Raw genomic sequence first — 14,143 nt, 5'->3', positions numbered from 1 at the left:
CGGATAGGTAATTCGCCTGGTACTCTTATCTCGGATAAAATATTACCCTCGAGATCAAGAGTTAAAAGTTCTTGTCGACTACTTAGTAATACTACTACCAGTGTTTTACCGTTGCTGTCGATTCCATAACACAAATCTGATACTTTAATAGTCTTTGTAATGTTTTTCTTTTCTATGTCAATTAGCAATATTTTGTTTAGGTTGAATAATGTCACAGCTATTAAATTGCCTTTGATAAAACAAACGTCAGATGGTGGTCAGTTGAAATATATTACAGTTTCAGTATATTTGCCATCTTTCGAAAAAAAAAAGCAAACTTTTACTAGCATAATCTAGAATAAGTTTTCTACCATCAGGTAAAACCTGACAACCACATATTTCTACATTTTTAATACTCTTCGGAAATTTTTTTTCAGTTTCGGGTTTATACTATCAATTGTTAATAAAGGTGAAACTGACTGATGCACCTGATATGAGGCAGAAGTTTTAAGCTTCAAAGTACATACAGATGCATGTGTTACTGCAGTACCAAATGTCCTTATGTTATCAGTTAGACACTTAAAATCGGAAGATAATTTCGACTCCAAGCGAATCTCGTCCAATAGACCTTTTCTTTGCAATTCTTTAAGATATCCAATTTCATCTGATGTAGATTTCTCCAAATACTGCAAACCTACGTAAATTTGAAGGTCTGTTGCATACTTCGTCATTGTCGCAAGGTCATTTTGAAATTTTGAATTACCTCTTTTTTGTTCCCAATTTCATTGGAAATAATGTTAGATTTTTGTTTTATCTTATTGAATTCCACGGATATATCATCCATTATTTTCTGTTCTATTTCATCTAGATGCTTATTTATTGATGCACGAATATTTCGTATTTCCTTTAGGGATTCTGTTTTGTTTTCCTGAATGGTGACTATTCTTGAGTTTAAGTATTTAACTACCGTATCAAAATTTTCCAGTAAAATATTTAACTCTTTGTCCACATTAGAAACTTTAGCTGAAGTTTTAATAGCCCTTAACACTTCAACCAATGGATATAAATCTCTACAATCTTTATGGTTATCTTTTATGCACGTAACACAGCACGGGTCGCCGTGGAATTTACAATAAAAGTCATACTTTTGATCGTGCTTTACACAACAATTTTTTATATCAACAATAAAAGAAGGCAGTTTTTTGTAAGCATCCATTGCTATAGTTTGATGATCTTTTGAGGCTTTAATTCGGCTATGATGTCTTTCACAGTCTTTGCAAAGAAAAGTCTCACAATCGGCACACCAAACAACTGCATCATTGGACACACCTTCCTCTTCACAAAGATGACAAATATGGTTAACAGATGCCATACTCATAAGATTAAACCTACAATAGATATTTTTAAAGATGCAAATATCAGAGAAATTAGTAAACTCCTATCCCTTTTCCTATCGGAAGACATTTGCCCTGAACCCTACAAAAGATTCTTATTGCAAACTAAGTTTTGGTGCATTCGAAATCTGTTCAACGTTTGTCTGTTGCTTATAGTCAACTATATCATATTTTATGTCATAAACTGGAGACATTTTAAACGTTTTATCAATTATTCAATAACGATACATTTTTTGAAAGTGTTGCTAGAACCTGCTATAACATTTTAATCAGAATTCTATTTTTATTTGATTAATTATGCTGTATTCTAATGATATTCTAAAGCAATACTATATTATTATCTAATACGTACATTATCGAATTGTATTTTAATATTGCTTGTACAGTATCTAATAAATCTTTTAAGATTGCCACATACTATGTTAAAGTAATATTTCTTGTTATACATGTATGTTTTATGTACCTTTTTTATTGTGTAAATATATATGTAATTGTATGTGATTAGAATATTATAAAATAATGAATAAGAGTCTGGAATTGGTTACTCAACCGGTCCAATTGAGCTAACTCACAGTTTCGTGTGCTACTTAGTCTTAAGTAGTCTATGGAGATGTTAGTCTTTTCGTAGTATTCGCTTTTTCGACGTTTAAGTTTTAAATGTCTTCTTGATATCTTCAGGTTTTTTTATATCGAAATATCGATTTTCAATTATTGAGAACACCGGATGTATTATTTACTGTAATTGATACGAAATCTTAAAAAAATTCCGCAAATTAATTTCTTATTTTTAGTTTATACTAATTTGATAGCAAGGTATTTCAGTTCCTTTTCCCTTTAGATAACTAAGTGGGAGAATGATTTTTGAAACATATTTAAAGATACATGTCTTTACTGGAGTTATAATATCTTAAGAAAGTTCAGATCTTGACTCGCTTATTAGTGGAAGTTATTACCATAATAGATTTAGAGACAATTGCAGTGCGATGTGACAAATTCATATTTCAAGCAGTTATAATAGCGATATCAGAGTTCTATATTTCATTTCTGATGCACAAATTAAAAAAATGAAGCTCTTTTCTGGATTTCCCTTCATCAGGAACGATAAAAAAAAGGATATCACGATTTCGCCATCATTCCAAATGACTTCATTTTCGGAAATTGACAGCTGTAACAAACATAATCTTTTATTACACAGTACAGTTAAAGTTACAAATATGTACTAGCTTCCGAAGCTGCACAAAACACCTTACAAATATAGATGTATTTCGTCTTCAAACCAATGTTCAACTACTGAACTGTCTATTTTAAATACTAGTACACTTGATACAATCATAAACCTGATAATAAATTGTTCAAATAAGGCCTTTCTGTATTGTTATGAGTAACAATTTATGTCTAAAATCAGCAAAGACCCACCGAGACCAATCGAAACACACCTGATACAAAAATGTAATAACAATTTTAGATATTTAGATGATATATTGACGACTTTAGTATGTAAATAAACGATATGTATCCTGTTCAATTAATATAAATAAGCTAATACTATGATATTATTACGTAAGTATTTCTGTATTAGCCTTTTTATTGGTCCGAGGATTGTTGTATTGGCCTGAGGCGAAGCAAGGTCAATACAGAAATACACGTAATAGTATCTTTATTAATTAACTACAGTGTTACAATATTTTTTTTATTTCATTTCAAAAGAGATAAATATTTTTACTTTGAAGTGGAACTATCCAAATCTCAGTTTCTTTTTATAAAATGCAATATATAATGATCTGGTGCTGTTTACAGGTGTCTTCAGCATATTCTCATTTGATGAATGTTTCTACCCTTTTCAGTCACTATAAAGTGTTACAACTTAAATTTAGACACAACACATAAATAGTAATTGGAAAGGTACTGCCATTGCATGTGTTATGCATAAACTAATTGAATATATTTTAAAAAAAATGAAGGAGTTGAAAATAAGAACGAAGATTTGCATAATTACAGAATGCATATGCCTTGTTCGGGTTTAAAAATAAATGACAGTTTACAAAAAAAAGCGAAAGTAAACATTTAATCGATTTGTACCATCGTGAAATAATTTATGAGGTCGTCAAGAAGTGAACTTTGTGATGATTTACTCGTTCCCCAAACTTGAAATAATTCCATCGACTGCTTTCAGAATGCTTTTTAAATTAATTTGACCGTCTTTAGCCTGATATATATGCCATACTGACATTTTCAGCATGTTTGGCCGAGTTTTTCTGTATTGGCCGAGTTTAAACCTTATATTGCATAGGCATTTTTCATCATATTAAGTCGTCCAATAACAGTGTAGATAATTAATAATAACAATGAACACTGCCCTTTCTTGGGTCTTGTGTCCATATCATTAACGGGAAGCTTAATACCAAAATTTACGATTAAAGAGATATTTTTTTTTCCTATGGTTAATTATCCATATTTAGATGGTGACGTTCCTTGTCACCATCTAATGGTGTTTATATATCTGATCTTGTACAATTCGTTATGTATGTAACAACGTATTTGATTTAAGCGAAAGAAATGTATGACTGAAAAAAAATATTACATTCTCGATTACATTAGGGTTTTCGATATCACAAGCTAGTCAAAACATTTACTAAATTTTATCATCGGTACGAAGACAGCATTCGTAAATATAAATCAACATGCAGACCTGCAGATATGCAGATACGTTCAGGTGCTTCACGTCCAATCTTGTATGGTATTAATCTTTACACAAAAATAGCGACATTCGCCGCAATAGCTAACACAAGCTTTAAACAGACTTATTAAGAAGGGATATAGTTACGATACTGTTGTCAGGTAATATAATGATAATAGGAGACCATTGCCGAAACACCTAGTGTATGACTTTAACTTCATTTTTATATTTGACAGTCATGTAATTAAAAATACATAACTATTTTGGAAAATGATAACACAAGTTTAGTATATAAATTGTAGAAAAATATCACAAAACTATTCGGTTTAAGTCGATAAATTACATCTTTTATCTTTTGTTATTTATTGTATTAGATTACAAACGTTTATTTATAACTTTGACCATATCAATGATAACTCAAGTCAACACAGAAGTGCTGACTACTGGGCTGGTGATACCCTCGGGGAATAAAAACTCTACCATCAGTGGCATCGACCAAGAGGTTATAAATAAACTCATCATAGATTTCAAATGTCCCTAATAACAATAGCTTTTAATTCACAATGTCATCTCCAAGTTAATCTCTTGTAGTTGACATTTTCTTTGTAAATCTAGAAAATATAATAAATAAAATTGAGAATGGAAATGGGGAATGTGCCAAAGAGACAACAACCCGACCATAGAAATAAAAAAAAAAAAAACAGTAGAAGGTCACCAACAGGTCTTCAATGTAGCGAGAAATTTCCGCACCCGGAGGCGTCCTTCAACTGGCCCCTAAACAAATATATACTAGTTCAGTGATAATGAACGCCATACTAATTTCCAAATTGTACACAAGAAACTAAGATTAAAATAATACAAGACTAACAAAGGCCAGAGGCTCCTGACTTGGGACAGGCGCAAAAATGCGGCGGGGTTAAACATGTTTGTGAGATCTCAACCCTCCCTATACCTCTAGCCAATGTAGAAAAGTAAACGCATAACAATACGCACATTAAAATTCAGTTCAAGAGAAGTCCGAGTCTGATGTCAGAAGATGTAACCAAAGAAAATAAACAAAATGACAATAATACATAAATAACAACAGACTACTAGCAGTTAACTGACATGTAGCTCCAGACTTCAATTAAACTGACTGAAAGATTATGATTTCATCATATGAACATCAGGCACAATCCTTCCCGTTAGGGGTTTAGTATCATACCATCATAACATATATGAGAAGAACATAACCCGTGTCATGCCAACAACTGGTTTTTGAATAAATGTGTTTAGCTCCGATGCAAAGACCCTATAAGTGAATCAATATTAACGGCAAAATATGCAATCTTTATTGACCTGACAACAGTATCGTAACTATATCCCTTCTTAATAATAATAAGTTTTCTTTTGTTGGGAATTTTCCAATATTCTGCACTCCTACGTAAATGTTAAAGTTTGTCGCAAACATTTATAATTTTAATATATTTCTTATTTTTTGAAAGCTTGCCACACTCTAGTTTTATCTAATCGAACACCGAAAACATATCACTTATCATTTATTTTCTGTTTCATCTAAATGTTTATTTACTGAAACACGCATTTTTCGTATTTCTGTGTTGGTGTAGACTGTCTTCCGTATGCTCTTCCGTATGCATACATTTATACTTTTCGACATGGAGAAATTTATATATTTGTTTTTATAAATTTAAAAAAAATGAGTCTCCATTGCAGATACTAAACCGAGTACTAAACATGGCAATGAGGTTGTTTATTTGTGATATAGCTGATTTATTTTTTCAACAGATGTGATATGCTATGAATTTTAAGAAAACAAAAACAAATAGTGATATGATCACATAGATAAACTTGTAAAAACTGGAGTTAACATAAATGTACACAATCAAAAAGTTATATTGAATAAGGTGATTCATGTATTAAGTTATAGCATTCAAATAAAACTGACTTGAAAATAAATAATTATTTCAAGAAGACATACACAAACTAAACAGGGTAGGAACCTTCCTTTTCCGTTATCTTGCCACTAGACATGTTAGATAAAGAACTATTGTTGACAATTAAGAGATCATCTCCAAAGAGGAGAACTATTATTGATTTGTTCGGTACATGTACAAGACTATTTTTTTTTATCATTGCTACACAGGCGCGGTTCCAGCCATTTAGAAAGGGGAAATCCAACACTCACTACCTCACTCGATGATAATGTTTTGCTGTTCGAAGAACAGAGTATATAGCTACATATCATGAACAAGAACGTCTGTATTATATATATATATATATATATATATATATATATATATATATATATATATATATATATATATATATATATATATATATTTTTTTTTGTGTGTGTATGAAATAGCGATATATATATTAACAAAAAATAAATGAATCATATACTAGGATATTTTTTTTTATCTAAATAAGAATCAGAATCAGATTCTGAGTCAATACCAAAAGCCTTTAAATATTTTGAAACTTGCCTCCTTATGAATCGGACAGATGCAACTTGTCTCGGTGAAAACGCCTTTTGTGGGTAATTTTGTGGTTATGAACTTAATTCTATTCGTGCTATTCGAATTTGCCTTTGTCTTTTGGTGTTTCTTCATTCACTATGTCGCAAACATGTACAAAAAATTATTGACGGTATAGTACCGTTGTTGTGAAATTATTGTCTTCATTGTATTCGACGTTGCATAACGAGCGTTTGGCCAAGACTCCAACTCGCATTGTAGGGAGTAGACCATTTATCTCATGCAATTTATCGCCCGCATAATGAGCCGCATGAACAGTTTTATTCCGTACACCGACATATAGACTAATTTACACCATGTATGAAAATAAAGAGATGAGTTATGATTGTCAATGAGACAACTATCCACCAGTCAAAAAGTTCAAATAAAGTGAATGCAAGCAATTATAGGTTACTGTTACCGTGCGACCTTCATCAATGAGAAATTCCCATACCTTATAGTCGTCTATAAAACGGCCCCGACATGAAAAATATGAAACAATTCAACTGAAAAAACCTAACGGTCTAATTTATAACAAAACAATAAAACATAAACAAATATGACAGACATGTACCAAAGACAACCACCGAACTACAGGCTCCTGAATTGGGACAGTTCTATAAAGAAAGTAACGGGGTTATACATGTTTGTGGTGGCTGAACCCTCCCCTAACCAGGACAGTGGTTTAACAACACAACATAAGAACACACTGTAAATATCAGTTGAACGTGGCTAAGCTCAAAAGATTGATACAAAACAGGTTTTGATTGACAACAAAAAAACACATACCACTTGTACACAGCGGTATCGATGCCTAGGCTTCCAAAATGATGCACAACAATGCAACTCCATTCCAGAAATAGAACACAGACTACAACAGTATTTCATAGCGAACCGTTTTGTTTATATTAGCGGATAAGATATATGCTAACCGTTATACAATAATGACGAATTAATGTCGAACATTCTATTCGCAGACTTAAATGTTAAATAAATCAGGTTGTTAAACTTTGCGCTTGTTTGGTAGAAAAGGACACCATTGAATTGGCTTAAAGTAATGAAAACTTCAATTGATCATACTTCATTTGACTTTACATAATGCAATATGTTAACGATAGAAGTTTAGAACGTCTTTTGAGACGACCCCTTTAAAATATTAATCGTCTCTCGACCCTCGTGGGTTGTTTGTCAACAGTACTCATTCATATAACACGTTTAATAAAACGGAAACAAATAGTTCCCAAGATATCAATCAGTTATGTTTGTAATCATCATACCTATCAACTATGTGATAATACGAACTTTAAACCGTGTTTTTGACCGGGAACTGAAAGAGAGCTCATTGATCTAGTTTTGACAGATTATCCGATGTATGTTAAAATCCAGTATCAGACATTTCATTCATATTTAAGATGATATACTTTATGCAATAATTGTTAGTTTACAAAAAAGTAAATAATATGTACAGAGAGACTTGAGAAAGAAATTATAAAACAAGTATCTGTAATCATAAATAGTCTGTGTATATGTGCACCATGGCATGCAGTGCACTATTGACATTTGTCTGATATCAGTGGTCGCACTTACCAATGCTTACATTGTAGGCGTGGTTTGAAAAAAACAAACCTTTAAAATTATCTTTTAACAGACAAGTAGAAGTTTTTACAACTTCATTTTCATCACTTTTAATATTCAGGCTAAGATATATTCTTAGCCTCGCTTATTCGTTTAAACTTGCTACTTTTTCGTATTTCTATACCCCATGCAACAAAATTGCGTAGGGTATAGTATTTTGATCCCCCTCTCCGCCAGTTCTCAGTTCGTGAGACCGACTGCCCATCTGTTTGTCAGTCCCGCTGTTCTCATCACAACTCCTATGAGACCACAAAACAGAATATAAGGAAGTTTTGTAGATAATAAGAAAATACTATATAGATGTGCATATCAACAGGAAATAATAATGCATTTTTTCTCGGAGTGAGTCCCCTTAGAACTTAGAATTTTGGCAAAAATGTACATCTGCAACGATTTGTTATCGCACATTTTCTAAAACCACACGACAGAATTCCACGAAACATTGTAGATAATAAGTGTACATATACAAATTAACATGACATTATGAATATTTTTTCTATGTGTTATGTGTCCTATGAACTTAGAATAACTTTTGCCTTAACTACTACTGTGTCGATCTAGTTCAAATCAGGGGTCAGATTCATATTGTCTAAACATGCTCTCATCTTGAAATGCTAATACTATTTGCAAATAGACCTTATTGATCAATCCTCTATCATATATTTTAAGGTTTATCGTAAGCTTTAAAACAGAGAAAGTGTAAAAAGTCATCAAAGATACCAAGCTTAAAATTATACACCAGATGCGAGTTTCTAAATAACAAACTAAGACTTAGCAGTAACGCTTGTATCAAAATAATTAAAAGGTTATCTCAAGTAATAATTTTGTAAGAAGTTGAAGAGCATTAATGAGGACTAACAATTCAGAAACGATTTGCAAAATGGCTACGATAAATTATCACTGGAGGTATATAATACTTAGTATTTCGAAGAATGCATCAATTTGTAAACAGGAAATTTATATAAATCAATTTAGAAAATAAAGAGCTGTTACATCCCTCTGTTAGGGTAGAGGAGATTGGGGTTGGGCACTCACAATAAGATACATATAACTCCACCACATTATATATGTGATTGTCCAAACCAGGAGCCTACAACTCAGTTGTTATCGTTGGTTGGTGTCTGTTATATTTGTTGTTTGTTTTAGACTTATAATTGCATGTTGATGCCGTCGATTTCCGCATTTGAATTGTTTCCCATCTGACCTGTTATGGCTAATTATACGTTTTGCTAATTGTAGAAGGCCGTATGTTTGCTCGAATCCACTGCTTTGGTCTGATGCAATAATAGCACATATTTCTATTTCATTTTAAAGCAAGATACCAAAAGGGACAATTAAGACCATTAGGCGAAGAAGTTCAGATAAAACAATGAAGAAAAGCTGAAAATACAACTGCTGACACTTTCACAGTGGACACTTCACACTACACATCAAACATATGGTAAGCATTTACAAAAACAAAGGATAAAAAAATAATCATCAAAGATACTGAACAACACAACAGACCATATCAACTACAAACACCATACTCAACTGCGAAAAACAATTGACGCACGTAATTCAATCACTCGAATTAGAAAAACATACTTCTTCTGATTTTTAATTTCTAAATTTTGAATACGAAAGCGTCACCATCAAAAGAATTTGTAACAAGTATTGTAGATGATGTTTTGTCTATATTTATAGCACGGGGATAAACGATGCCATTATCTTTTGACAGAATTGTTCTACTCGTTTTTCCGTCTTTTGATAACACTACTATCTTGTCATTTCCTTTGCACGCAACACATATGAATCCATTTTTGTCAACTGTTATTCCAAATGGTTCGCAAATATCTTTGTGTTTGTGTTCCCATAACAAGAGCCCGTTATTGGTGTAGCAATATTATGATATTATCTTTCCAATTTGTAACGAGAATATTGCTTTTATACAATGCCATACGAATAGTATATTTTCCTGGTACTGTAACCTCTGATAAAATGTAACCGTCGAGATCCAATGTTTAAAGTTTGTGTGAACTACCATGTAAACTCACAACCAATGTTTCCCCGTAGCTCTCGATGCAAAAACATGCATCGTTTACTTGAAAAGTCTTCGTAATGTTTTTCATTATTAGGTAAATCAGCAAAATTTTGCGTTTCTTGAGAATTGTCACGGCTATTAAATTGCCTTTAATGTAACAAATGTCATTTGGTTCGTCATCGAAAATTGCAACATGTTCAGTGTATTCTCCATTTGTTGAAAACAAAATCACACTTTTACTGACTGCTTCTAGAACACGATGTCTACCATCAGGTAAAACCTGACAACCGTTTATTTCTAACTGTTAACTCTTCGGAATCTTTAATGTTGTTTTTAGTTTCGGTTCGATACTATCAATTGTTAATAAAGGTGGAACTGACAGACGTACTTGACAATCCACAGAAGATTTTAGCTGCAAATTACATGGCGAAGACTGAAAAATTGTAGTGCCAAATGTCCTTATGTTATTAGTCAGACATTTTAAATCGTCGGACAATTTCGTCTCAATACGAATGGCATCCAAGTGACCCTTTCTTTTCATATCATATAGATATCCAACTTCTGATGATATAGAATTCTCCAAATACTGCAAACCTTCGTAAATTTGAAGGTCTGTTGCATACATTATCATTTGTGAGAGGTCATTTTGCAAATTCTTAATACCTTTCTTTTTATTATCAATTTCACTGTTAAATTGGTCAGATTTTAGTTTTATCTTATCTAATTCCCCAATTAAATCATCCACTATTTTCTTTTCTATTTCATCTAAGTGGTTATTAATTGAGGAACGTAGATTTCGGATTTCTTTTAGGGATTCAGTTTTGTTTTCTTGGAGGTTATTTATTCTAGACTTCAAATATTTGCCTACTGTTTCAAAAGTCTGTATTAAAGTACTTAACTCTTTGCCAAGACTTGAAACTTTGGCAGACGTTTTCATATTCCTTAAAACATCAACCAATGGATCTAAATCCCTGCAATCTTTATGGTTGTCCGTAATACATTTTACGCAACAAGGGGCTCCATGGAGTTTGCAATAAAGGTCATACTTTTCATCATGCAGTTCACAACGACTTTTTATATCAGCAATGAATGGAGGCAGTTTCTTGTACTCATTAAGGGCCATAGTTTGGTGTCCTTTTGAAGCTCTATTCTTGCTATGATGCCTTTCACAGTCTTTACAAAGAAAGGTCTCACAATCTGCACACCAAACAACTGCAACATTGGAAACATCTTCCTCTTCACAAAGATTACAGATATGTTTAACAGATGACATTACCATGAGGTTAGACCTACAATAGATAACTTTAAGAATGCAAATACTATCGGAGAAATAAGAAAGATTGCGACTGAAAATCTAAGACTTATATCCAAATCGACTAGATTGGGAAACATGGGTCTTGACAATTTACATATAATGGATTTTATTTGTAATGACTGTACTTTCATATATTTCTGATCTTTAAGAAGAAAGACATTTGTTTGGATATCTGACATTTTTCCTTTTCTAAACTGTTCGTTTTTCCTCCACACATTCTTTTGCATTTATTTTTGGCAATATTTATCAGCATTGGTCTTTTGGAACACAATTCTGATGAACCCGAAGACCGATCCGTTTACAAAATTGCAACCCTATTGAAATATATTTACGGCACACAATTTATTAATCAATAAAAGATCAAGAAAATGATAAGAAAATCTAATAAAAACTTCAGTCTTCAGTTGTAAAGATTTTCTTATTTTGGAATATAGTTTACCTACTACTGCTAAAAAGTAATATAAGTCTCACTAAACAAAAGGAGGTAGTTTACCAGGGCCTCGTATCTGTTGACTTGAATGGAAATTTGATCATATCTGGCTAATTACGACTGCCATTTTGTTACAGTTAGTTCGAGACGAGCGTGTCATTCCGTATTGGAGATATTGCACCTGGAATGTGTAAATTTAACAAAATAATGTTGACTTTACATGTTTATAGACTTGTTGCAATGGCAAATGCATGAACCAATCGCGAAAGCATAGTTACTGATACATGTATTTTTACAAGGGTCTTAAACATCTTTTTCCTATTTCCTGTGTTATAAATATTTTCCAATACCTAGTTTCTTTTCTTTAACTCTTGCTAATTCCAACATTACCGTATCGAGGACGTAGTTTATATGCACAAGCGATCTAGTCATATTTCCCACAGAGTGCATACTGGTAAGGGAGGTCAATATCGCAAGCGCTTGTGACTTGTGCGTCTTACTTTACATAACAGTCCTAGAACTGTCAATACATACGTGTTTTGTCAAAATGTGATAAACAGTTACAGTGATAACGTGCACCAAGTTTTATATATCTATTATAGAAAAAATTATGAACAAACTAGGAGTAAGTTACCACAACTTAGAAAAAGACAACATAGAGCATTTTAACATTCCAAGATAACACACATTATGTCACTGGTTTGTAACATATTCATATTAGAAGTGCATGTAAAACTTTTTAAATTAGATTGTTAGGTGAACGAAGAATTACAAAATATTTATTTTGATAAAATTCAAGGTATAACGTTATTTTTTTTGATCAATGTAAGCAATGGAAAATCTCAAACCCGGCAACACATTTTCAAGTTAATCAATCAGGAGTTATTATAATGAATTAGATATTTTGAGGTTAATTCCATACGTTATCACTACCTTTATACATGTAGTCGTTCAATCAAAATGAATAAAATAGAAATTATAAGAGGTAGGGTTATTTCCCTTATATTTGTTTCACTTGATGAGTCCACGAGAATTGATTCATATTTTATCATAATACTATTCAACGCCATATTTTGCTTTAAAGGCATTTTAATACAACATATGCATTTTACCAATATGCATTCAATTACATCGAAAGAATCACCCAATCTTTACAATACCTATTTCATATGATCCAATTTCATTATGCCTGGTTTTACTTCTGTTTTTTTGTTTATTTATTAAAACTCAGTTCCTCGTTGTTTTTTTTTTTAGATTGTCTTCCATATGCATTCCTTTTCCTTCTTTGCCCGCAGTGGTTCATATGATTACTGCTAAAGTTTGATTTTACATGTTTAAAAGAATGAGGCTATCTTGTCATGAACATGTGGATGTTTACTTCTGAAAATGGTTCATTTTTTGTTTTGAACAAAGGTGATATGACTATGAGTTTTAATAAAAAAAAAAGGAGAGGTAAAACCAGGCACAATGAACTTGGATGATATGAAATAAGTATTGTAAAGATTGGGTGATTCTTTCGATGAACGTACCTAGTACAATATTTACAAGATATTTCCTATACTATTTCTACAAGTAAATCGGTAGGTCACCTTTATGTTAACAGGCAAACAATAATACTAAATAAAAATAAAATAAAATATTTAACTGGAATATTTAATACAAAGACTAAGAATAAATAAACTAATTAAAGAAAAAAATACATACTGTTAAGGGTTGAAATCTTCTTTTGCCGTTATCTTATCAGTAAAACAATATAACATAGTCCACAAGATATCTTCTTGTTACGTGTGTAAGCTTTAAGTCTACAAAAGGCGTGATAATAACAACCTGGTTTTTAACCCTCAACTGGAGGAGAGCACATTGAACTAAATTTGATTGATTAATAGGTGTTTGTTAAACATTCAATGTCAACTATTCCTTTAATGCTTTGGACGATAGACTTTATGCATGTGAATGACCTTCTATGCATGATAAACATATACAAACAAATTTTGCTTTAAGAAATCATATTAAGATATTAACAGTCTGAGTATATGTGCACATTTGGGGAAAGTGCGCTTGTGACTTATTTTGAAAATCACACTTTGGTGTTTTTTTATTGACCTTTGTTTTGCATTTGTATCTGTTATATTCAAAAAAACTTTAATCTGACGACTAGATAACATTTTACTTTT

General features: G+C 31.9%; 1 long non-coding RNA gene across 1 annotated transcript; it reads right to left on the bottom strand.

The window, feature by feature from the left end:
• Nucleotides 1-10,543: 10,543 nt before the first annotated feature.
• LOC143074640 (uncharacterized) lies at nt 10,544-13,776 on the bottom strand. The gene is made up of 3 exons (XR_012977984.1): nt 13,674-13,776; nt 12,011-12,150; nt 10,544-11,513 (listed from the first exon to the last, which is right to left on the bottom strand). It is a non-coding gene; the product is annotated as an uncharacterized LOC143074640 (long non-coding RNA).
• Between the last annotated feature and the right edge of the window lie 367 nt (nt 13,777-14,143).

The sequence above is a fragment of the Mytilus galloprovincialis genome, chromosome 5, assembly GCF_965363235.1.
Source record: "Mytilus galloprovincialis chromosome 5, xbMytGall1.hap1.1, whole genome shotgun sequence".
Classification (NCBI taxonomy): domain Eukaryota; kingdom Metazoa; phylum Mollusca; class Bivalvia; order Mytilida; family Mytilidae; genus Mytilus; species Mytilus galloprovincialis.
This window is presented reverse-complemented; position numbering and strand designations above follow the sequence as displayed.